Source organism: Camelus dromedarius, unplaced genomic scaffold, assembly GCF_036321535.1.
Source record: "Camelus dromedarius isolate mCamDro1 unplaced genomic scaffold, mCamDro1.pat HAP1_SCAFFOLD_197, whole genome shotgun sequence".
Classification (NCBI taxonomy): domain Eukaryota; kingdom Metazoa; phylum Chordata; class Mammalia; order Artiodactyla; family Camelidae; genus Camelus; species Camelus dromedarius.
Window position 1 is genome coordinate 996,548 of NW_026989761.1, and position 24,955 is coordinate 1,021,502.

Here is a 24,955-nt window from a genome sequence, read left to right on the forward strand (position 1 = left end):
TGTAAAGTCCCAGGTAGCTTTCCTGCTTTTATCTTGCTTTAGACAGAGGGCTGAGAGACAGCTTGCTATGAGGTAAGCTCAACTCAGGACCAGCCTTCTCCCTCGAGGGGAGGGGAGGGAGTGCGCGGGGAGGAACCGATCATCCTGCACATGGTGTAAGACACCACGATGAGCCGCCGGGGGCCTCTGCAGTCCGCCCATTGCTTTGGGCTGCACTGAGCGGTTGGTAACGGTTGAGATTTTCACGTAGAGGTGCGTGTATGCTTGAACAATTGCTCGGTTCATTTAAACTAGTGGCTACCAGAGCACGTTGGAGAACACATTTGTTCTCACCTTCTAGCCAGTGACCCTCCCGCTAGGTTGCTGTCCTGCTGTTCATTTCCACGTTATTTTCCAAGACTTCCAGAGGAAATGTAAGCAGCCTGATGCTCAAATGCTTTTCTGTGTGATTCCCCCCTTGTTCTTTGAAGGAAAAACAAATTGCCTAGAGAAGAGTGGACAAAATTCCAGCCCTCCATTTCTTTAAAGCTCTGAGATTTGGTGTTAGGAAATAGAAGAAAATTCCAGAAACACCGTTAAGAAACATTATTTCTTTCAAATGTGATTTTTAACAGCAAAGGACAATATAATTTATAGAACAACTTTTAAGACAATTGAATTGGCAGTAAGTTCACATAATGAAACTTCCAACAAGTCTTTATATTTCTCCTGGAAATTCCTTGGCTATTGGTGTAAATTATTAATAATTAATATCAGCTTTCTATTCTTTCTCTTCCTGTAGTTGTAGAGTTACATGAAAATAGCTTGTTGTGTCACTGAGAAAGCCTCCTGGTCAGCCTTTTAGTTAAACAGCTTGTGTGCGTTTCGGTGGCAGGTGTGCTAAATAGTAGTTTTCAGGCACTTGGGGGATGCCCATCACACCAGCACTGTGGGAGCCTATTTCTCACCCACGACCAGGTGAGACCCTCCTTTCCTCCGCTGCCTCGCCCAGCCCCCCGCATTCTGGTTATTTCTCACCACCCAATTTCATCAGATTCAGCCCTGCACAAGCAGAGCAAGTCTTGGTTTCTCAAAGACCAGGATCTTAGTTCTAGGCTTTCTGTTAAAGGACAGTGTATAAAATCAGGCAAATTTATGTGTCTATTGAGGCCTCGGGATCTCTGCAATTAAAACAAGAAGTTGAGTTACAATACTATTCTTTTCCACTTCTGAATTTCTATAACTCCACACAATAGCTTTTTTATTAATTAGCTAAAAATTTTTCCAGAATATATTTTCCTAAGATTCACAAATATCTGTTACTTTATATTTAAAGATGCTATATTTAAAAAATGGAATAATTATTTACTTTTAAAAAGTAATTTAAGTCAAGAAATGTTTGATACTGAAAGTTTACTATGAGTTCAAGTATGTAAGCTTAATTTTTGTGGTACTGTCGTTAAAACACACAACGTGAGAGTTGTGGGTTAAGTTTTATCTGGGGCAAAATGAGGACCAGAGCCCAGGTGTCAGCATCTCAGAGAGCTCGGAGGAACTGCTCTGAATTTGAGGGGGAGTTCAGCATTATATGAGATTTCATTGAATGCGGGCGTGCAGTCAAGTGTACGTTAAGTCAGAGGCTGCTGCTATTCGAGGAACAGGTGTCTCTGTTAATGATTTTAGTGCTTTTCTAGATAGGAGGAGATGCAAGAATTTGGGCTCATAAAATTTCCTGAAAATGTCTAACTATCTGAAAGATTTTCTGCCCATTTTCCCAGAGCACAGAGCGCCCCATTCCTGATCTCCACCCTGAACTACTTTCAGAGGGTGTTGAATGTCAGCAGCTGCAGTGGCTCATGACTTAATCAAATCAGAGGCAGATGACAAGTGCCAATTTTTAGTTGACAATATGTATATATTGTAGGAAAAAATGTTACTTTCCAACCCTACCCCTGTTTTACTTTTAGTTAGAGGTCAACTGATAACTGTTAGATGACTTAAGTCAGATGAGGGGTGAAGGAGTCGTCTCGTGAGCCGGCCAGTGCTCTATGTCAGCCTCCTTGATCACATTCAATTTTCTTTCTGTTCAAACAGCATGCATCTGATTTTATGAAGTTTGGAGACTGTCCTGAGCACATGGGGTCTGGAAGTGGCCCTGTTCCTGTGGTCTTTGTTTATTCTGTGAATTATGGTGTGAATCTTTATGTGCCCAAGCTTCACCATAATTTCAAACTTTAAGGATTTAAATATGGGAGATGGATGCCAAGTTCTGGGAATAGATTTTCAGGATAACAGCCAGGATTGGTAAAAAGTAGGGAGAATGGATACAGCCTTTAAAAAAGAAAAGTTATTTTACAATTTCTGGCAGATAAATTAAAGTCCTTGTTGGGATTCTATCAGGAATGTTTAATTGGGAGACCTACCTCCCATTTTCATGAAATAAAATAATTTTATTATTTGTTTAGTGCCTACTGTCTAACAAATAAGTATCCCCTTTGCATATATTTTTATCATTTAATCTCTACAAAGATTCCCTGGAGAACACACGTGTCACAGGTGAGGGAACCAATATCATCCAGGGTAAGTGGCTGGAAGGCAGATGGGTTGGAGGGCTTACCCTCCTTCAGGCTGAGACAGAGACACCAAGGTTTATTGACAAGCTTGTTGTTGAAGTTGTTTATTTAATACTTTGCTTCCTTGATGAATTGGATCTCTTGAAATTGTTTATGTCTGGCTTATCTTCCCCTCTCTCCTCTGCCTCAGGACTTCTCCTCGTAAGTAGTATGAATTCAGCCTGAGCTGATTCAGGAAAATCAGAAAATAAAAAATTAGCCCACACAAATGACTTCTTAGTCCTTGTAATTCAGTACTTCCTAAAATTCTCAGAAACGCAAGGAAGGTGTGTTACCTCGGGGACTGAGTGCATTTGAAGAGTGAGAAATGTTAAGTGTGATATGGTAAAGGCGCAGGCTCTATAGACAAAGATCCGGGTTTGGGTACTGGCTCCATCAAGTACTGGAAACATGACCACCTACAGCCTCAGTTTCTTCATGTGTTAAATGGGCTGTTGGAGCTCACGTCCAAGTGGTCAGGTCAAAATGAGATGGTACGAGTGACTCTCAGGCAGAATGCTTGGCAAAGTGCTAGTTGCTCTTGCTGGTTTATAATGTCCTCTTAGGTAATTCCGTTGTCCATTGGCTTGAGAATACCTCCTCATTTGATTTAAGAAAAATAGCATACCTTAAGAATTTTAAAATAAGGAATGAAGATTTACTGATTAATACTGGGTGTATTTTTATAGGTCATTTATTAAAAAAAAAAAAGTAGGAGTTCTCTAAAGAGAATTTATTCAGTGTGCCTAGAATATGATTCAGTTAAAAATGGTTTTCCTTTAAATACTTTTCAGAAATTTTCTGTGATATTTTTCTTGAAAAGTACTTGAAGATTTCTGAGGAGGTTTTACATTTAGAAAAGTTTATTCTTGTAACAATTGACACATTAAATAAATGATTCATATCCCTGGACAGCATAAAGCACTGGCTTTTTTTTTTTAATATATATAATTTTGGTGGTTAGTTCTATGACATTTTATTGGGTAGAACTATCTCCCATTTCCATTTTACAGGCAGAGAAGATGAGTCATACGATACTCACTATACAAGAGAAGCAGAGGCTGATTAATTTGGGCAGAAGTGTAAAAGGGTGTGGAGAAAAAAATCGTTGACTCACAAACTGGACGCATTCTGTGGTGCTGTGCAGCTGAAACGGATTTGATTTTGCTTCTGGGTTGTCCTAGGTTTTGGCATATGTGCCTGGAAATGTCTGTCGGGCAAAGATGCTTATTTAAGAAGGTTGTCATTGTAAATGTTCTTAAGAGTATTAAACAAATTCCACAGCAAATAAATGAACATGTTTGGAAGGTTTTCCACCCTCATGTAATTTCCAGAAAACAGACATGATTCACTTGCTAAACCAAACACACAGGTACAGTAATGAGCCTGGCTCACATGACTGGACAGCACGGAGGGAGCCTCATCTATTGGCGTGGGTTACGCTGCAGGAAGCGCAACTGAAATTTTAATTAGAATTTATTTACAGCGAGTGCTGCTTCCGCGTTTTTCTCCCCAAAGTAAGGAAGCGCCCTCAATGCCTGGCCATTAGTCTGCAGAGCCCCGCGGCTCACACACTCCCCTGCTCATCAGGAGGCTGATGGAGCCAGTTTGCTTAGACACACTTAGCTACACTCGCAGCGGGGATCATCAGTCTCTTCTGTGTGTTGATCTCCACGTGCAGGGGATAAAATCGACTTTTGCTGCCGACAAACGCTAATTGACTACCAGTTGTTTCAGAGGGACTGTGATGTTGAAAACTGGTGTCCCATTCATTTTTATATGTTGGATGCTGACAAATTTCACGGCATCACCTTCACGGTAAGTACACCCACCAGGGAGGGTGTCGGAGTTTGAATCTGTGTGTTTTAGTATTCAGATCCTGGCACTGGTCAGTTTACAGTGTTCTCGCTGGGTTTGGGGGACTGTTTCTGGAGCGATTTCTTTGGCTTCCAATAAATTTGCAAAGCCGTCTCCTTCAGTCGATTTCTGATGAGTTGAGTTGGGAGGGGCATGTGAAATTGGGGCGGGCAGAGAGGTGCAATGAAAACTAGCCACCATCTGGTTACCTTTCATTTTTTGTGGGCGAAAAATGCTTGTCTTCTTTTCTTTTCTCCTCAATTCATCCCTTCAGGTCAGGGAGTCGTCTTCAAGAATTTCTTCCTAAAATGTAAAGTAATGATGAAGGCAGTGTGTTTCTGTGGTTGATTTCATTTGATTTGCTTTCATTGTTAAAGATTTTCTGGTGAGGTTCTTATGAGCTCTTAAAAGCTGGAAGAGCAGCAATACCAAGGAGAGAAAGTCAGAGAAATGAGTCAGCGGCCCCTGTGAGGTCTGGGGGACGAGGGCAGGAGGTGGGGCGGAGGCAGCACCGTGGCCTCACCTGCAGCCCTGAGGGCAACGTGCGCATGTAAAGCCAGAGTCTCTTGTCACCATGTGTTCTAACAGGACTCCCACTAAAGGAATGCGAGGAGATTTGGGGAGACCTTAACTTTTACCCTCTTGCCAAACATCTTTAATGCTGACTGTATTTATTCAAGATGACACAGAGATCACCTGCAGAGTGTGAGGAAGCGGTGCTTGCTTCCTGTCTTGCCCGCCCCAGGCTCACTCATCAGACACCTGATTCTTGCAGGCACTGCAGTGCCCGTGGGGGGAGCTCTGCTCCTCGGGGAGCTGGGCACGGCAGTGCGCACACTGAAGCCGGCCGCACCATCGCTGATCCCACTCCAAATGGTGAGATGAGCCCTTTGTGTAAGTAGTAGAGGTGGGATGCAGAGTCTTCCTGTGTTTAAGGAGTTCTGCAGTAAAGCCAACTTGGAGGAAAGAAAGAAAATGCCTACTGTTCCATGACTGTGTCCTAAGGGTTTAAAGCTCACTGTGGAGCACACGTGAGATCTCATTCAGTAAACACTCTGGGGTCTTGATTCTGACTTGTCTTGAATTTGGCATTCTCATGTTATTTCTCTTAAAATATGTCTAAGCAATCATTTTTGTTTGATGGTTATGTGTGCATAAGGGTCCTGAAGAAACTGTTGTGGATGGAAGTGTGGGTACCAGAAGGGCTGGTGGCCCTGGGGGCTGCCCGAGCTCCACACCATTTGTTACCAGCAGTCTTTCAGATTGCATCTTATTCCAGAGCTCATCAGGGCTCCCATCTCTCACTACGTGTCTTGAGAGAATATTTGTTCAGAGGGGAGGGGACGGGGTGCTTCCAAGTTTGGGTTCTGGGGTTCCCTGTCTAAAGGTGGCACTGGAACAAATCATTTATTCATGGAGTAATGAAGCCCCCCCAGTCTCGTGGCTAATTGGGACTCCCTGTCCTTCTTCATTTTAGGAGCTGGAGGGCTTGCGTTAGGTCCCCAAACCTGTTTTTTGGTGAGCTTTCAGTCCTATAACTCCACCTGGGTTGTCCCGTTTCAGTCACATGACTTTGATTTTTGCAGGTAGGTGTTAATCCTGGATAGTGCCTGGGACTTCCTGGTTTCCCCTACAGTAGGGACACTGAAGAAAGTTCACCCCATAAGGTGTGTTCGGGGGCCTCGAGGACAAGTAGGGACCCACAGACAGATGTCTGGATGGGTGGCGATCAGGCCCAAGTCTTGGAAGAACAGAGATTCCATTACTGTTTTAACAGTGAAATTGAAGGAGTAATTCTGGAAGGTCTGATGCAACTGAGATTAAAATTATTATATGGTTTTTATTGTTAGCAGGAGTGGTTTTTATCCCTTAGACCCAGTACCCCCTATTGACAATAAATATTCTTTAACCTTTCTTTTCTGGTGCCCGGAAGTGAACGTCATAGAAAATGTAAAGTAACTATAAATATGATAAACAAATAGACAGGTAGATGGAAAGATGTTTTGCCTAAATTCTTATATTATGGGGTATTTTATATTCTATGCTAATTAGTGACCACTCAGGACAAAAGGCACATACAAAGGGAGTCACTTCTAATAAACTATTTTTCCAACCCTTACCTAACTGGGAAACAAGTGGCTTCAGAATGTTAGAGCACCTCCCAAGTCCCTGGGGAAATCTCCTTGTCAGAGTTACACTTGCTGATGGTGTCCTGTGCCAAGTGAAAGCAAATGCGGTTCGGAAGCTGCCCGGAGGCTGACTCCGGGGATTCCTTCTCCGTCGCAGCTGTGAGGGAGCCTTGTCTTTCCTGACCACAACCAAAGAGACGATTTTGAATCTCTTAAAACTGCCATACCAGTGTATATCACAACCCTCACAAGATACATTGAATAAAGTAGAAAAATTTAAGTGTCTCCTTTAGGATAGAAATAGGGTATAAAAGAAATAAATTAAAAAATTCTAGTGCCCGAATAAGTGCTACATTACACTGGCTGCATTATAAGGTTAGAAAACTTCATTACCGCTTTACATACCACATCTTGTATTTAGATTTTATTTATCTTTTTTTCCCTAAAGAAAAAACAATCATTTGATGAGTTCTTGTGTCAGAGGTGATGAGAAGAGAGCAAGTGTAAAACCGGGAATCGTGGTGCTGGTTAGTCTAAGACCATCTCCGTCACTGCGCAGATCATCTTTACTCGTTTTACTGCACTTTTTGGAATCACCTTCTCACTTGGAAAAACTCCCGTGTCAGTTGGATTTGCTAGTAAAACAATTATTTTTCTTACCTAGAACATCAGTGATGTTTTCAAGATGATAAAAAAAATTTGCCCATGGCATTTAAACAGTTGCTTGTTCTCGTAACTCATGGCTCACGGTCTCGTATTTGTCACAATTGGAACTGTGTTTTCTTTCTGCAAATTCTCATTGCTTTGGTGACGCAGGGACACTTGTCCTTACTGGATGGAGTATGATAGTAGTTTTTTGCATTCTCTCACTAAATCTGGAGTCCTGTGTTATGTTTCCTGTTAACTTAAAAAATAGGAATATTGTTATTTACCTAAATATCTAACCTCACACCAGTGGTGCATATCAAATTGGTCCAAATAGGAATTCCAATATTAAATGAAACAGTAATTTCACAACCCACTTTTCCAAAAATTTGGATTGATGGTTCAATTATACCAGGGACATTAGCTGTTTTAATTGAATCAATCATTGCTTTCTTCAATAAAATTTTCCATTCCATCTGCTCTTTTGGTTTATTGTTCTTCAGTGTTTCATTTGCTTTCTTTCCCAAAAATATATGATTTTGGCTTTTGTCATTGAAAACCCTTACTGGTTTTGCTACCTCTTGCTGGAGAGGAAGGCTTGTGACTGTTTTATAGTCACTGGTTTCATGGTTGTATGAGTGCTTAATGCCACGTTGCAGGGGTGTGGAGACCTAATGAAGTGTGTACATAAAAGGCTTAGTCTACACTGAGTGCAGGGTTAGTGTTCGCAGCCCATGTCATCAGTATCATAATTAATCCATTACAATCATCCTCTATTAATCAGTGTTTTCCTTCTAACGTCTCCAGGAGAGGAAATGTAGTAGTCTAAATGCAAATCTTTGCCAAACTTTCAGTCAATTCAAAACCTTTAAAGCTTTGCTGTCAATAGGACTGTGTGCCTTCTATCCCTAATTCTGCTCCTCCTGACCCAGGACGCGGTCTCCACAGCTGATGATCCATGAGACACTGGATTCTTGGTCCCATGGCTCTGTGTGTTCTGGGACTTCTGGGGACTTCAGCACTGTTTTAGGGGCTTTGGGTCCCACCTCTTCATAGCATTGCTGAGATGAGATCTGTGGGTTCACCCTCATTCTTGACTGTATGGTGCATTTTTTCTAGAACCAACACACGCCACTGTGGCAGCACTACTTTGAACACGTGCTGGGGCAGCGTGTGCTTGTCAGTTCTTGGGTTTAAATTTTCTGTTCTAATTTCTATAATGGGGTATATTGACAGATACACTCCATGTAAACAGAAGCTCTGTGGGGTTTACAGCAACTTCTAAGAGCATAAATATTCCTGAAGCAGCTAATCTTCCTCCCAACAATTGAGGAGCAAGCCGGCAAGTCCTGGGTGCCTGTGGCGGCCAAGCTGTGCAGCCCAGGCTGCTCACCGAGGAACAAGGAGAAAATCTTAAAAACCTACTTCCATGCTGTCTTTCACAGAATCTCAGAAATGAACGTTTTAATATCTAAAGAGGGGTGTTTTTTTAAAAAAAATTTTTATTTTATTCCTTTTTCAGTTTTATCAGGTAGAATTTTTACAGTTCAACTTCACATACACATATTGCATGTAAATACATGTATAGAGCATACTGCAGTTTTTAGTTTACATATATGTACTAATTATTTTTTCATAAGAACAGATTAGAGCTTTAGATTTTTAAAATTAGTTACCAGAGGAATAAGGACATCTACAAAAGAATAAACAGAATATGGTAATCCAATCACAAAGGACAGTCAGATGTGCTTGCATATATTCAAGAAATCAAAACAATATTTAGTTCATTTGTGGTCTTATTATTATTGCTATTAATTTTAGATTCCCCATAAATGAAGTCATATGGCATTTTTCTTTCTCTTTCCACCCCACTTCACTTAGAATGACAGTCTTCAGGTCCATCCATATTGCTGCAAATGGCATCTTTTATGGCTGAGTAGTATTCCATTGTATATATGTATCACCTCGTCTTTATCCAGTCATGTGCTGATGGACATTTGTGTTGTTTACATGTTCCTTGTTCTATGTCCCTTCTGGCAACAATTACGTATTTTAAATATTTTCCACCTTAAAATCCTTCCTGAAGGAGATGTGGTAACTGGAATCAAAAACAGTTACAGCACAGGGTTGTTTGTGATGGCCTTGGGGGCTTGGTAGAAAGGTTGGCAGAAAGGATTTCAGATTCTGATCAAATGAGTCCTCCTCTTGTAGCCCTGCTGACCGCCTCTCTCACGGCCTGCCCTACAAGTCTGACCAGTCCCTTCTGTGAATCCTACTGTATTGTGCACAAATTTTGTCCAATTGGTGTCATCCAGTAGGGACCTTAAGTGAGGCACCCAAGCTCCTGTGTTGGTTTCTTCCATCAGCCCTTACTTCCTTGGGAGCCAGGACTGTCTCATTGCCCCAAGGATCCCTAATGCCTAGTGAGATGCATGATAAAGCTGGTACTTAATGAGCACATGGGTCAAATGGAAAAACCTGATCAAAAAAAGGCCCTCATTTTTCAGACATGCCTACTTGAGCACATAGGGTAAAATGACATGTCTTCTTGGATTTGCTGTCAAATACTTCAACAAAGGACAAATAAAAGAACAAAGGTCTGAATAAAGGAAATATGGAAAAGTTTGTGAATTCCTTAATCTGGGTGATTGGCTTATTGTACTATACTTACTCATGTATACTTAAGTTAGTTTATAATTTTACTGTCATTAGCTGAATAGCAAGTATTAATACGTATTAATTGAAATCCTTAGAACTGAACAAACTTACCCCACACAAAATCCTTAATATCCTAGTAGTTTGTCTTTCAGAAATCTTTTCCCACAAAGACAGGAAAAAAGGGAAAGGCAGATCCGTGCAGTATTTCCACGTTGTCAAAAGACCAAAGGCCGATACAAAAGAAGAGATTGTAAAACATATAAAGAGGCTGAAATCAATGTCCGGAAAACCTAGCTAACAATCCTAAATGGCCCAACTTAACTAACCTCAGCACTGCTGCATCAAGAATGGGGCAAATAGCACCTAGTGGATTTTTTTTAATAAATAAATAATAATCCAGTTCCTACCACAGGCAATTATGATAAGACTGAGTATAATTTCTAACACCAACTAGTGTACAAATCATAATTTCTACTTGATTCAAACTGCTTCTTCTATAAAATTTGAATCTTTTTATTCTTAAGACAGATTTGTGGCCTATGACCAAGTGATAAAATTTTCAACTGGCTTGTATTAAAAAAGGTTCACCATAGTGAGAGTTTATTACATCAAGTATTCCTTTATGGGAAACCCATGTGCCTTGTCACTCTCTTTCATAAGATTTCCTGTGGAAAATTCAATCCTTCATTCAGGAAAAGGCTGAGCAATATATCTCATGGGAAAACCTTCATAAACTGCAACACAAGAAAATGAAAATGACAGTGAGCAGCCCGTGAAGCCGGCAGACACGCAGCGCACGTCTGTGTTCCCGCCTCGAATTTCTGTAACCAGCAGGGAAAATGTGCATTTCAAGAAATAGACATAAACAATTTTCAGGACCTGAGCACACAATTTCCCTTTCAGGGTTTAGTGGGCTTCCATTTAATTCTATGAGAAATGTTTAAAACAACAGAACAACAGCTGAGATAGGGTTTAAAGTAACTTTTATGTCTTAGTGAAAATAAAGCCAACTGATAGTTATCATTTTTACTTTATTTGATCTCACTCTCTTACTTTACCTCCCCAACCTCCTCCAGAAAATGATTGTGAACATCCCCTCCTGTGTCAGAAGGCTAAGTAGAAAGTACCAATCAAATGGAGGTGTGCTTTGTTGTTTTATTTTTCAAAACAAACAAGTTTCATTCATGTGATTTAATAATTTACATCAGAAACAAAGTCTACTCAATAAATGGTAGCCAACACATGTCATCATAGCTGCTCATCAGGTTTGGCCCCACGTTACACACATTTACATGGACATGTGACATGTGCTGTCATGGGAAATGGTGAGTGGGGACAGGGCCTCTGCTCTCACAGGGCACACAGCCTGGTGGGGGAGGTGGTGTTCAATCATTGCCCTTTTTTTTTAATATACTTACAAATTATGGGAAATGCTATTTAAAAAGAACAAAATGAGTCAATGAAAGTGAAAAATACAAGGACAGTATTTAGGCTGAGGGAAGACAGGGAACCTCTTTGAAGAGCTGACACTCCACTGAGACCCAAAGGACAACTCCGGTGCTGCAGGTGAAGGGCAGGGACACATTGATAAGGGGCTGATATCCAGAATATACCAAAATCTCTTTAAACTCAACAAGAAGGATGAACAACCTGATTAAAAAATGAGCAAAATTCCTGACACAGACCTCATCAAAGAAAAAATCTAGATGCCAAAGAAATCTATGGAAAGGTGCTCCACAGCATCTGTCATCAAGGGGATGCAGACTGAAACAGCGAGGTACCACTGCACACCTGTCAGAACTGCCAAAACGCAGAACGCTGACAGCACCGAATGCTGGTGAGGATGTGGAGCATAAGGAATTCTCATGCATTGCTGGTGGGAATGTAAAATGGCCCAGATACTTTGGAAGACGGTCTGGCAATTTTTTACAAAACTAAACGTACTCCTAACACATGATCCAGCAACTGTGCTCCTTGGTGTTTACTCGACGAAATGGAAACTTATGTCCACACACAAAACTGCATACAGATGTTAATAGCAGCTTTATTCATAATCACCAGAACTCAGAAGCAACTAAGCTGTTCTTCAGTAGGTGAATGGATAAACTGTGGTCCAGCCAGAAAATGGACTATTATTTGGTGCTAAAATGAAATGAGTTATCAAGGCATGGAAAGACATGGAGGAACCTTAAATGCATATTACTAAGTGAAAGAAGCCAATCTGGGAAGGTTCCGCAACTGTCTGATTCCAACTGTATGGTGTTCTGGGAAAGGGAAAACCACAGAGACTAAAAGATCAGTGGCTGTCAGAGGCTAGAGGGGAAGGAGCAATGAATGAGGTGCAGCACGGAGCATTTTAAGGTCACTAAGACAGACTACTCTGTATGATGCTGTGACGGTGGATACATGTCATTGCACATCTGTCCAAACCCACAGAGTGCACACCACCAAGTGTAAATCCTAGTGTCAAGTCTGGGCTCTGGGTGATGATGACGTGTCAGTGCAGGTTCACCCAGTGTCGCAAATGCATGCTCTGTTGAAGGCGTCAATAATGAGGAGGCTGTGGGGACAAACTGCAGTTCATACACTGAATCCAGCCCCAGACACCGCTGTTAATAAAGCTCTGTGGGTGTGTGGAATGTCCGGATGCTCTGGCGTCTGAACAGCAGAGCTGAGCAGCTGCACCAGAGATCAGGAGGTTTGCAGACCCTGAAATACTTACTCCCAAGCCCTTGACAGAAAAAGTCTGCTGAGCCCTATTCTAAACGAATCAGAATTCACCCTGATGAGACAGGACAGCAGGGCCCAAACCAGGCATGGTTAATGGGACTGAAGCAATGTTTTAGTTCCAACACCTTTGCTGAAGTCCTGCAGATCCAGCGACAGACTGTAGCCAGGAAGCGTCTGCAGAAGGAGTCGGTAGCAGGCCTTCGCGCCAGGCTCCGTAATGCCGGGGGCCACGCGCTGCAAGGGGGCCACCCTCTTGAAGAAGGCGGACTTGCGGTGGAAGCCGATCAACTCATAGAGCTCGGAGAGGATGCTGCACTGCTGAATTCTCTCCTAGGAATGCTGAAGCACAGGGAAAAAAGCAACAAGCATCTGAACGAAACATGTAATGGAAAAAAGACACGTAAAAAATTTTCCCTTAAAACAGAGACCCAACGATACAGGAAGGAAGAGGAAGGCTGACTTCATGCACTGATGGGACCGGATGCAGAAATGCAGGGAAGCAGCGCTGTGCAGACGCTCCAGACCCCCTCTGGGCCCCACCTTTCCGCGTTCCGCCTCTCCTTTTACTAGAAAGGTCCGTATTCCCTGAAACAGTGGAATCTGCTACCTAAACATGGGACACAGAGAAGGGAAATAGGAAAAGGACGGGAAAGTAAAGGAACAACAGTTCATCTACACCCTAGGGTTTGGGCGGGACTTTCACCAAACACACAACCTCTCAAAGCACAGAGCACACAGTGAGAGGCTGACAGAGTGACTGCGACTTCTGCTCCTTAAACACCAGCTACCTGCCAGCACACGCTGTGCCCGTTACTGAATCATTACAATCATTTCAGAAACTATTACTACCCCGGCTCACAGGCAAGGAAATCTGAATCTCGGGGAGGATTTATTATCATCCTGGACAAATTCCCATGGCCCAGAAGTGTCAGAGCCTCCGGCAGACACTGGACTAAAATGCTCCTCATCACCACGGGCCCTGAGCCCAGGCTGAGGCCACGTTAGGTCTGCACGGGCCCAGAGCATGAGTCTGTGGGACAGGGAGTGGTCCCATTTGAAGTGCCAGGCCAAGGCCCTCAGGAACATATGTAATGAAACCAAATACCCAAACTCATTTCCAACGCACTTCCCTGTCCGGTAGGACTGCTCGGCACATCTGGCTTATCACCTGTGCACAGGCTGTGCAAGGGGCCCAGACAGTGACGTGACGTCCCCATGGAAGTGGCTCAGAGACCGCTTCATCACAGGACAGACTCTCCCGGCTTCCAACGTTAACTCTCCATTCCATTTCCAACTGGAAAGTAAGTTTAGACTTGTTTTCCTCTCCAGAAACAAAGACAGTGGTAACATCAGCGGGAAACTCAAGACTGAGGAAGATTCTCCTGGACATTTGGAAGGATAGGCTGGGGAGGGAACAGAGATAGGGATCAGAAAGACCCGTGTTCCAGTCCAAAGTCTGCACATCACTCGCTTTGACAGTTTCCTTATTAATACAGGTGATAAAATCTAATTATGATTGTTTTGAAAACTGAAAGAAATAACGTATGCCACTAGCATAGGTGTAAAATCCTCCATGAGTGTTCCAGAAATGGACGTGACCATGGTTAGATACTGTCTGCCAAGTCTTGTGTGCTAAGCTCACATCAGCCAGCCAGAGATGTGCCAGAGAATGCCTCAACAGCCAGTAGCCTTCTACAACTTGGAAACTCACAGTGTCCGAAGAACAGGCAGTGGTGGATGCTTTGGGACACTGTGGAGGTAGCACTCCAGTGATGACTTTAAAAAGCTGGGGAGAATTTAGGGGACCATACAGTTCAAATACAGTAAACTCATTCCATGTCTACAAATATTCATCTGTAGCCATGATGATTCAGAGAGGAAATACATATTCAAACGTACATCATTTTCCCACATAAGTGCATCAATACAATTTGGAAAGAATGTAACTTTCTTCTCTAGATCACACAGTGGGGATTACAAGGTTTGTACTGACAGCACTACGTGTAAATCATATGCAAACGTAACTGGGTCCATTATCAGTCATCATCATTTGAAGGGAAGGATGGAAAAGAACAAAGCCAAGCTAATACGCTCCGGTATTTTGTTGGGTTACTATGTCACAGAGGAGACGGACAGGTCATCAAGGAACCACTCTGCCGTGATCACGGAGCCAGGGAACGGGATGGGCGGCAAGATGTATGGCGCAGCCGTAGCTGTGCCCGCCCTTCTAGGCAGGTACCCAGTCACTTTGACAAGATGTCAAAAGTGTATGCCCACGTCCTCATCACCTGTCATGCATTAAAGAGAAATGGAAACCTATAAACGGCCAATAACCTCGGTGGGTACACCGTCCAAAGAGCAACGTCACAGTTTGACAACTGGCCATCCCGGTTCCCTGGGCTTCATTCTTGGAGAACCTTAAAAACCACTCCTCTGTCCTCAAGAAGTGCTGCCTACTTGTCCTATCTTTGGCTCAGGGATACAGCACGTTCACGTGGACTTTAATGTCTGCACAGATTTGACTGTCTTTCTCCAGGTTCACTTGTCCATTCTGAAGAGGCCTGAGTTAAGTCCAAACTCCATAAGATCAATTCCCTCCAGTGACAACTCAACGAGCCTGCAATTACAAACCAACTGAACAGGACTGTCCTCAGCTAAAAATGTCACCCGCCCTTCACTGCTTTCTTAATCTCCTCTCCTGGCTAATTGCAACAGACTAAAACCACCCTCCACCAAGTTCCCTAACTATGTCAAATAGAAAGTAAGGTCCATAAAAGAGGTGACAACTCCATAGTCACCTCTGAATTCCTAGCATATGTTAATGTCAATAAGTAGAACTATGATTATGGCTTCTTTCCTTTAAAACCTTTCTGGTTATTTAAATGAGACCATGGAAGGGAGGAGTTTGGGTTCAGTATCTTGATCCAGTAGACTCTGGAGACATTTTTCGGAATGGCTGTCCACTGATTCATTCAAAACACAACTTCTCTTTCCGGGAGGAGCTGTGATTTTCTGCCAGGAGCTTGTTGTCACTCTCATGCCAGAACAGATTTAAACTAAATACATACATTGGATATGTTATTTTTCCCCGCTTCCAAAAAATTTAACTTTCCTTACTTCCTTGCCTTGAGGAATGCTTTTTTACTTTTCATTCTAATTCACCCTTTTATAAAGCAGGATTCTCAGGATGTGCTTGGCCTTACATAAGAACAGCCATCCAACTCCCAGTGTGAGAGGCCTTGGGCTCATCTCCTGACCTCCTGTCAAGGCAACTGAAACTCAGTTCAGGAGCCAACTGGCCCCCCAGGGCTTCTAAGGCTCGCGTATCTCCCAGAATCCCTGCTTTCTGGTTTGACATGTCTTCTGAGGATTTCCCCTCACTTACTTCACAATTAGCTGTGCAGCTTGAAAGATGAGGAAGGAAGGTCTTATTTCTTAATCAGCATTTTAAGGAACTTATGTAATGAAGGTTTTCAAGACTTTCTAGAACCCTCCATTGCCAAGGCAGAAAACACAATAGATATTTTCTAAATTTAGCTATCATGTGCATTTTTTCTTTGCTTTTGTTTTCTTAACTGCTAACAGACATTTTTTAATTAAAAAATAAAATAAGGCCCCAAATAGGATAGAACATTGAAGAGGAAACAAAATTAAAGGGCAAAGACAGAAAAATGATAAGTACTCTACAAAGTTAATAGAAAACATACACTATGGATCAGATCAGCAATTCTCAGTAACAACTAATTGAAAACTGACTATGAGGTAAAATGTTTCTCCTGTCAGGAGACGGCCAACAGAAAGCAGAATTAAATCAACAAACTAAAATTCTAAGTCTGGCGAAGTAGAGAAGTCTACCAGCTAAATGTGTTTTCTTCTGGAAGAGAGGGAGACTCATAAGATCTTTTCTGTGGAGCCTGAGCCCAGGTGAGGACGGTGAAGTGAGCTCTGTAAGTACCCAATTAGCAAAGTGGGTGATGAATAAAGAGACGTGAGCTTTGATGACAGAGATGATACTACTATTCACTTGTCCTTTAAGTATGTCTTCACGTTCAATGATCAATACCTCGGCGTCCTCAGGGATTGAGATTATAGGAAAATGCACAGCCCGGGCCTAGACCTCCTCTGTGATTGTGGCACTGCACTTAGATGTTTCAAGGGCACCTCCAACTCCACCTGCAAAGAGCTGACTTCATGGTGCTCCTCCCATGGCCGTCCTGCCCAGGGCCCCTTGTCGGGGTCAAGGTCTGTCTGCCTCTCCCAGCTCAGTCCCATCACTCACAGATGTGACTGGACCCCTCCTTCAGGGCCCAATTTCCTCAGTCAACGAGTCCTACCACCCACACCTCACCTACCAGGTTCTCACTGGCACTCCCTCAGCACTGACTCTGTGCTGGGGACCACACTGCACACTATGAACACGTTATCTCACTGGATCTCCACAGCAGTCCTGGGAAGTCGGTATATCACTGTTTCAATTAATAAGATAAATTGTTTCACTTCCTTGAGTGTGTCATCCAAAGTGACACGGCTACTGAGACACAAACATGGTACTGAAAGTCACTTGAAAATTGAACACTGCTACACCTCAAAAACACCCTACTCTGACTTATCACATCACCTCCTGCCGAGCCTTCTAATTGTTTCTAAGCATTCTACAAGACAAAAGTGATCTACGAGAGCACCCTTCTCCCCTACTTAAAATCTGACAATGACGTTCCACTTCCCTTAGGAGAAAGCCCCACCGGGCCTGAGCAAAGCCCAACAGCCCGGCATCCGCGTTCCCTGCGCGGCCGCGCCGCCTCACCCACCACGCAGTGCTACACGTGCCGTGTCCAGGACAGGGATGCTGACTCCCTACAACCCGGGGATCGTCTCAATCGAACAATGATCACCCTCTTCAGTGGTCACCCTATTCATTGCTGACTCTCAGAAAAATATTTTCTCAGGGTGAATCAATATCTTTTTCCTTACAACTTCCCATCATTGATAATGAGCTCCCCCCAAAAGAGAGAAGACCTAATCCTCAGTCTCCTTATCTGCAATGTATGAATAACAAGGAAATATGAGAGGTTTTAAGCGAAATAATATTGATATGAAGCTGAGGGACAATTCCCAATATACAGTAAGCACTCAATATGTGCTTACTTAGTATTAATAAAATAGATTCCATTCCAGCAACCTTAAATCAATGTTTTATGGCTTTGTCCAAAAGACTACTGACAAACTATTGGACGAACCCCTTTGAGCAGATCCGCCCAAGCGTACTGGGATAGGTAAGCCTTGACTCCAGTTACAGCTGCAGCCAACCAGCACTACGGGGCAGGGGCAGTTTGCTCAAACTCTTACATGTTGTTTGAGCATTTAGTTGTAGTTATTGAATAAAGACAGGTATTATATAGTCAAAGCTCCTGAAACATAAATCTTCAAAGATTGATTCAAATTAGGTTTCAAGTACAACACTCTCACTAGAAATTATTTGAAAATTATTGTCTTAGCTCCTCTGCACATCAAAAGGTCATGTTCTTAATGTATCTGACTATATACACTGAGAGGATTGTTTAAAAGAAATTAAGATGAAGCCATAGTGAATAAGCTTTCATTATAATCTGCACAAAGCCCCACCCAAGGGTCTCACTTCTCACTTCCACATAGGAGTTCAGGTAGCTTAACCTGGGTCTTGGTTTCTTATGACACGGGGGTGGGAAGAATTGTGGATAGATTTATGTAGCAAATATAAATCTAGGGTATTTGCTGTGTAGGAATCCTAGAAATAAATAAATTGATATATAGTCCCACCCTTAGGAAGCTCAGCCTTTCAAATTACAACAGCATAAAAAATGAAATGAGAGATACATTTAAGAAAATTTTACAAGATTTTCACATTGAAAATTTTGAAGTATCACCAAAAAAATAATTAAAAGATCTACATATATGGAAGGCATCCCATGTTCATGGAATGGTAGACAATATTGTTAAAAATGTTAAGACTCCCGAAAGTGATCTACAAATTAAATGGAGTCCCTATCAAAATTCCAGCTGACTTCTTTGCAAAAATTGAAAAACTGATGCCAAAATTCATATGGAAGTGCAAGGGGCCCAGGACAGCCAAAACAATCTTGAAAAAGAAGAGCAAATTTGGAGGACTCACTCAAAGGTTACTACAAATCTATAGTAATAAAGTCATTATGGTACTGGCATAAGTTTGAATGCAAAAATCTATGAGACACAATAAAAAATCCAGGGGGGAAACTTACATTTACAGTCGTTTTTCCAGAAATGTGCCAACAACACTCCATTGAAAGAATAGTCTATTCAACAAATGGTGCAGAGACACCTGGGTATCTGAAGGCAAAAGAATGATTCTGGAATCTGGACCCCCGTATTTTATATAACAAATAAAATATTAATTCAAAATGGATCACAGACAGAAACGTAAAAACTAAATGTATAAATTTTCTAAAAGAAGACATAGTTTAAATCTTTGTGGTCCTAGGATAGGCTATGGCTCCCTAGATACAATACCAAGAGCACAAGTGAAAAACAAGAAAGATAAGATGGACTTCATCAAAATTAAAACCATTTGTTACAAAGGACATCATCAAGAAAGTGAAATGAAAGGGGAAGGGGGTAGCTCAAGTGATAGAGTGTGTGCTTAGCAAGAAAAATAAAATGAATAAATCTAATTACCTCCCCTAGAAAGAAATTGTTTTAATGTTTAAAAAAAGTAAAGTGAAACGACAATCTGCTGAATAGGAGAAAAATTTTGCAGAGCATATATCTAATAAGAGACTAGTATCCAGGATATAAAACAAATGCTTACAACTGACCAATACAAAGAAAATCGACCCAATTTTTAAATATGCCAAGTATTTAAATAGATACACAATTGGCCAATAAGCATATGAAAAGATGCTCAGCATCACTTGCGAAATCAAAATCAAAATGATATCTGATTTTACACTCACTAGGATGGTTATAATCAAAACATGGACAATAACAAGTGTCGGTCAGGAGGCAGAGAAATGGGAACCCTCAATATGCAGCCGTTGGAAAGGAGCAATGGTGCAGCTTCTTTGGAAAAGCCTGGTGTTTCCTCAAAAGGTTAGAAATATATGGCTCAGCAATTCCACTCCTACATATAGAGTCATCCCTCAGTATCCTCGGGGGGTTCGTTTCAGGAACCCCCCACCCTGGATACCATAATCCAAGGATGTTCGAGTCCCTTTACAACCAGCCATCTGGATCCATGAAGTGGAAACTACAGATATGGCGGGCCAACTGTACAGCCAACAGAATGAAAATATATTCTCACAAAAACTTACACATCAATATTCATGGCAGTATCATTCAGAGTAGACAAAGGTTACAAACAATATCCATCCATCAATGAATGGGTAAACAAAATTACCAAGAATAGGCCCACAAATTTTTGGTCATTGAATCTTTGACAAAGGAGGTGAGAACATACAATGGAGTAAAGACAGCCTCTTCAGCAAATGATGTAGGGAAAACTGGACAGCTGCATGTAAATGAATGAAGTTAGACTACTCCCTCACAGCATACACAAAAATGAATTCAAAATGGCTTAAAGACTTAAACATGTAGTCAAGACACTATGAACCTCTTAGAAGAAAACATAGGCAAAACATCTGACATACATCTCAACAATGTTTTCCTAGAGCAGTCTACTTAAGCAATAGAAATACAAGCAAAAATATACAAGTGGGATTTAATTAAACTTGCAAGCTTTAGCACAGAAAAGGAAACAATAAGCAAAACAAAAAGACAATCTATGGAATGGGAGAAAATAGTTGCAATAAATGAGACTGACAAGGGCTTAATTCCCAGAATATGTAAACAGCTTTTACACTTCATAAGAAAGAAAAACAAACAATTCAATTCAAAAATGGTCAGAAGTCCTAAAGAAACATTTCTCCAATGAAGACATACAATTGACCAAGAGGCACATGAAAAAATGCTCAATATCATTATCAGAGAAATGCAAATCAAAACTGCAATCAAGTATCAACTCTCACTAGTCAGAATAGCCATCATTCAGAAGTTCACAGACAGTAAATGCTGGAGAGGCTGCGGGGAATTGGGAACCCTCCTACACTGTGGTGGGAATGAAGTTTGGTGGAGCCATTGTGGAAAACAGTATAGAGGTTCCTCAAAAGACTAAAAATTGACCTCTCATATGACCCAGCAATCTCACTCCTGGGCGTATATCCAGAAGGATCCGTAATTCAAAAAGACACCTACACCCCAACTTTCAGAGCAGCACTATTTACAATAGCAAGACATGGAAACAACCTAAATGTCCACTGACAGATGACTGGATAAAGAGTTTGTAGTGTATTTGTACAATAGATTACTATTCACCCATAAAAAAATAATAAAATAATGCCATTTGCAGCAACATGAATGGACCTGGAGAATGTCATTCTAAGTGAAGTAAGCCCGAAAGAGAAAGAAAAATACCATATGAGATCGCTCACATGTGGAATCTAAAACAAACAAACAAACAAAAAACAAAAAACAAAAAATAAAGCAAAGAAACAAAAAGATAAACTTATCTACAGAACAGAAACAGACACAGAGACATAGAAACCAAACTATGGTTACCAGAGAGGAGAGGGTGTGGGAAGGAATATATTGGGAGTTCAAGATTTGCAGATACAGAGTATGTATAGAATAAACAGCAAGTTTATACTGTATAGCACAGGAGAATATATTTATTATCTTATAGTAACTTATGTTTAAAAAGAATATGAAAATGAATACAGGTATGTTCTTCTTTAACTGAAGTGTTGTGCTGTACAAAAGAAACTGACACATTATAAACTGACTAGACTTCAATGAAAATGTTTTTAAATAGACCAAAAACGAAAAAAAAGAAAAAGGATATTATCAAACTAAAAGAATAAAGTACTGATTCAGGCTACAACATGGATGAACCTTCAAACTTTATGCTAAAATAAGCCAGACACAAAAGGCCAAATAGTGCCCTTTAAGGTGAACTGTATCTGAGTGTTTATTGTACTATTCCTGTAAATTTTCCGGAGGTTTGAAGTCTATCAATATCAAAAAAAAGTTTTATTCATTAAAATCATAAAACGCTTCCTCACAGGAGGGCTTTAATTATTAAATGCAAAAATGCATGTAAAGCTCTTGAAACAACACTGCACGTCCACACACAGTCACTGCTTTCACTGCCACTCAGAGGTTGGTACCAGCGCTGATGAGAGCTACCTCCACTCGCTCTCCTGCATACAGGAGTGAGGGCCTGAGCTCTAACAGGCAGTGTGAGCGTGAACCTGGGTCAGACACAGCCACATCCCAGACTCTGCGTTACCCAACTTTCTTATACAAACTGCAACATATAATGTAAACACGCTACAGGGATGTATCTTACAACGCAGGGAATACAGCCAATGTTTTAAAGTAACTATAAATGGAGCATCTATTGTACACCTGAAATATATCATATTTTAAATCAGCTATATCTTTGTAAAAAATTAAAAAATAATTTAAAAATGTTATCACTTTAATATTCAATTCAGTTTTTAAGTAACTACTAAACAGCTTAGAATGTATAAAAGCATTTAAGTGTGCTGTTTGTTTACATATTTATTTACTTTTAGCCTCCTGCTAAAAGAGAAATTAAACAATTTTTTCAAACACAGCTTAACAACCATAACAACAAAAAGGCAAAACTGAGAGTGAAGAGAAAATGGAGATTCAATACTTAAATGAAACCAGGGGGAGGTAAAGTCATAAAAATGGATTCCATGAAGTCAGGGCAAGTGTTAAAGGCCGACTAGAAATTCAGGTGTAAGATTCTTGACAGATAAAGCAAAAAGAAAAAGATGATGGGGAGGGCGGTACAGCGTGTGCTTAGCGTGCACAGGGTCCTGGGTTCGAACACCAGGGCCTCCACTAACAGATAAATACACCTAATTACCTACACCCCCAAAGAGCCCCAAAGAAAAGAAAAAGACAAATTTCTTTCCCAAATAATCCTGATATTAAATTTGGATTAAATACTTAAAAAAAAAAAAACAGAAAAGATGAGTGACACTGTGAAGGAAAAGCCCAGCTGGGCTAACAAGCTAAGTCACAAATCTAAGTGTGATAAGTGTCCGTTTACTGATGTAAGTTTTGCTGGGCTAACTCGTAAATCCGATGTCAACAATTGTCAGTAATGTGATCTGTTCCAAATTGATAAGCTTCAGTGTACTGATTCCTTGCTTTTTGTTGTTGGAGCCTTATTGGCTAATAGCCCCATACTTGTAATTAAACCTATAAAACCTCACGTGCAGGTCTTGGAGGTGCTCAGAGCTTCGGAACAGAAGCCCCTCTGAGCCCGCCGGGGTAATAAATCTCAGTACTCCAACCCTCTGTGTGGTGCTTTTTTCTTGGCTGGCCTGTTGTTTCCAAAACAACACAAGCGACGATGCCCGTGAGATAGTTCTGCAGTGGGTGCTGGCAGGTCCCCATGTCTCACGTGGGAAAATCTGAAACATCCTTCTCACCACTCAGAGTCATCATAAGCCCACACCTCACCTCCCGCTGTTAAATGCAGGAGCACAGGCAGGGCCCGGCCTTTGTTCTCTCTGTGTCATCACAGTGAGATAGGATGGAAGGGGGCAGAGCACATCCATTCAAGGAAGGCCACAACAATTAACATCATAATGGTGAAGGATTCAACCCCCAATAGGCCTTGAGGCACAGGATGAAGAGATTTAACTTCTAGCAGATCTTGAGCTTCATTATGCACCCACTGTAATAGTAACATGGTGAATAACATGCCCCAGGCACCATGGCAGTCCCAAGGCTAGCCACAAAAGGTCAAAGGGTGGGAAATGGTCAACTCTCTGGGAATACAAGCCCCTTGCCCTAAGGCTGATCCTTCTACTTATTAGCATATGAAACCACCAAGCCCAAGAAAAAAGAGCAACAAAACACCACCTCGGGGTCACCACTCTCTCTCCCTCTTCAGAGAAGGCCCACACTATGTGGAGTGTGTACCTACTTTTAATCTGAGCATCAAACCCCCACAACTCGTGAAGTTTCTCTTGCCTTTCAATGTATCTCTCTGAATAAATATACCTTTACTCAACACTGGCTTGCTCTTGAATTCTTTACTGCATGAAGCCAAGGAACAAAATCTGGTGGGGCACATCCCAGGGGCTCATCCAAAGCCTGAGACACAGCCCTTCTCATGCCTAACATTTTTTTTTTCTTGTATCAACAGGACTGGGTTGTGAAGGGAGCTCTGAGGCCCCAGCTAAGGGACAGAAGCAGCCCCCAGGGCTCGAATTGGCGGGCAGCCTCTTCCCCAGCAGGGGCCCTGGGGTCTGCCCAGTTCTGTGTGTTTCCCTGTTGTGCTGACTCCCCAGCCTGACAGCGTTCTCCCTAGGCCTGTCCCCACAAAACCCTTCTCTCCAAAATACAAGCAAATCATGTCACAGTCCTCTTGTTCAACCAGGAAATGTTCAACCCACTGTTTCCCTCCCCAGTAAAGTACCTAACTGTCCTCCCTCCCATCCCACCACTTCTTTCTTTGTGACAACTCTGCACTCCCCACCCACCATCCTGAACGCAGGTGCCTTGCTGGCTGGGACCGAGATGTTTCAGTCTCACACATCCTGCGTCCATTCACTTTCCCCTTGTTACCTTATAAAAGCCTTTCCTGAGTCACCCACGAATCTGATACTGAACATCACAAAGTGCTGAGTTTGCAGTCACTGTGTGCATACCTCCCAGGTTTTGAGTAGGTTTCCTTCACAAGATCTTCATTAAGGAGCTGCATCAAGAAGTTTAAAGAGTCTTTTCTTACATCTGAGCTGAGGAGCCTGCAAAAAATTTAAATGGCTTTGAAGAGAGGGTTAACCAGGGACAGAGGGTTCGCAGGTCCTATTCAACAGTGTCATGAGGCAAAATGTTCTTCAAAGGCTCAGAGTGGCTTCTGAACGTGGAGTCAGCAAGGAGGAGGTGACAGGCAGTGAGTAGGGTGGGTGACACTGGGTGCGCTTCCCCAGCTGGGGAAGAATTGGATTTTGTTCTAGTTTTCCAAAAAATTTCTTACTACCTTTTTCACCTATTGTCACATACCATTTCCTACGAATTAAGAATATCAATTTCAGTCATTTGGGCCACTTGGGAGAAGCAACACGATGCCATTCACAGGGCTGGGACATGACAGCCACACCAGTCTAGGTTGATAGACCAGTGGGGGTATTTCCAAGGTGATCACGGGCATGCAGCAAACTCCCCAGCTTCAATGACCTCATCTCAAAGGTGGGGCCAATAAAACTACCAAGAAAAGTGCGTGATGATTAT

General features: G+C 41.9%; 1 long non-coding RNA gene across 1 annotated transcript; it reads right to left on the bottom strand.

The window, feature by feature from the left end:
- Window positions 1–11,904: 11,904 nt before the first annotated feature.
- On the bottom strand, window positions 11,905–14,119 carry LOC135320566 (uncharacterized). Its single transcript, XR_010379747.1, has 2 exons — window positions 13,779–14,119; window positions 11,905–12,949 (listed from the first exon to the last, which is right to left on the bottom strand). It is a non-coding gene; the product is annotated as an uncharacterized LOC135320566 (long non-coding RNA).
- Between the last annotated feature and the right edge of the window lie 10,836 nt (window positions 14,120–24,955).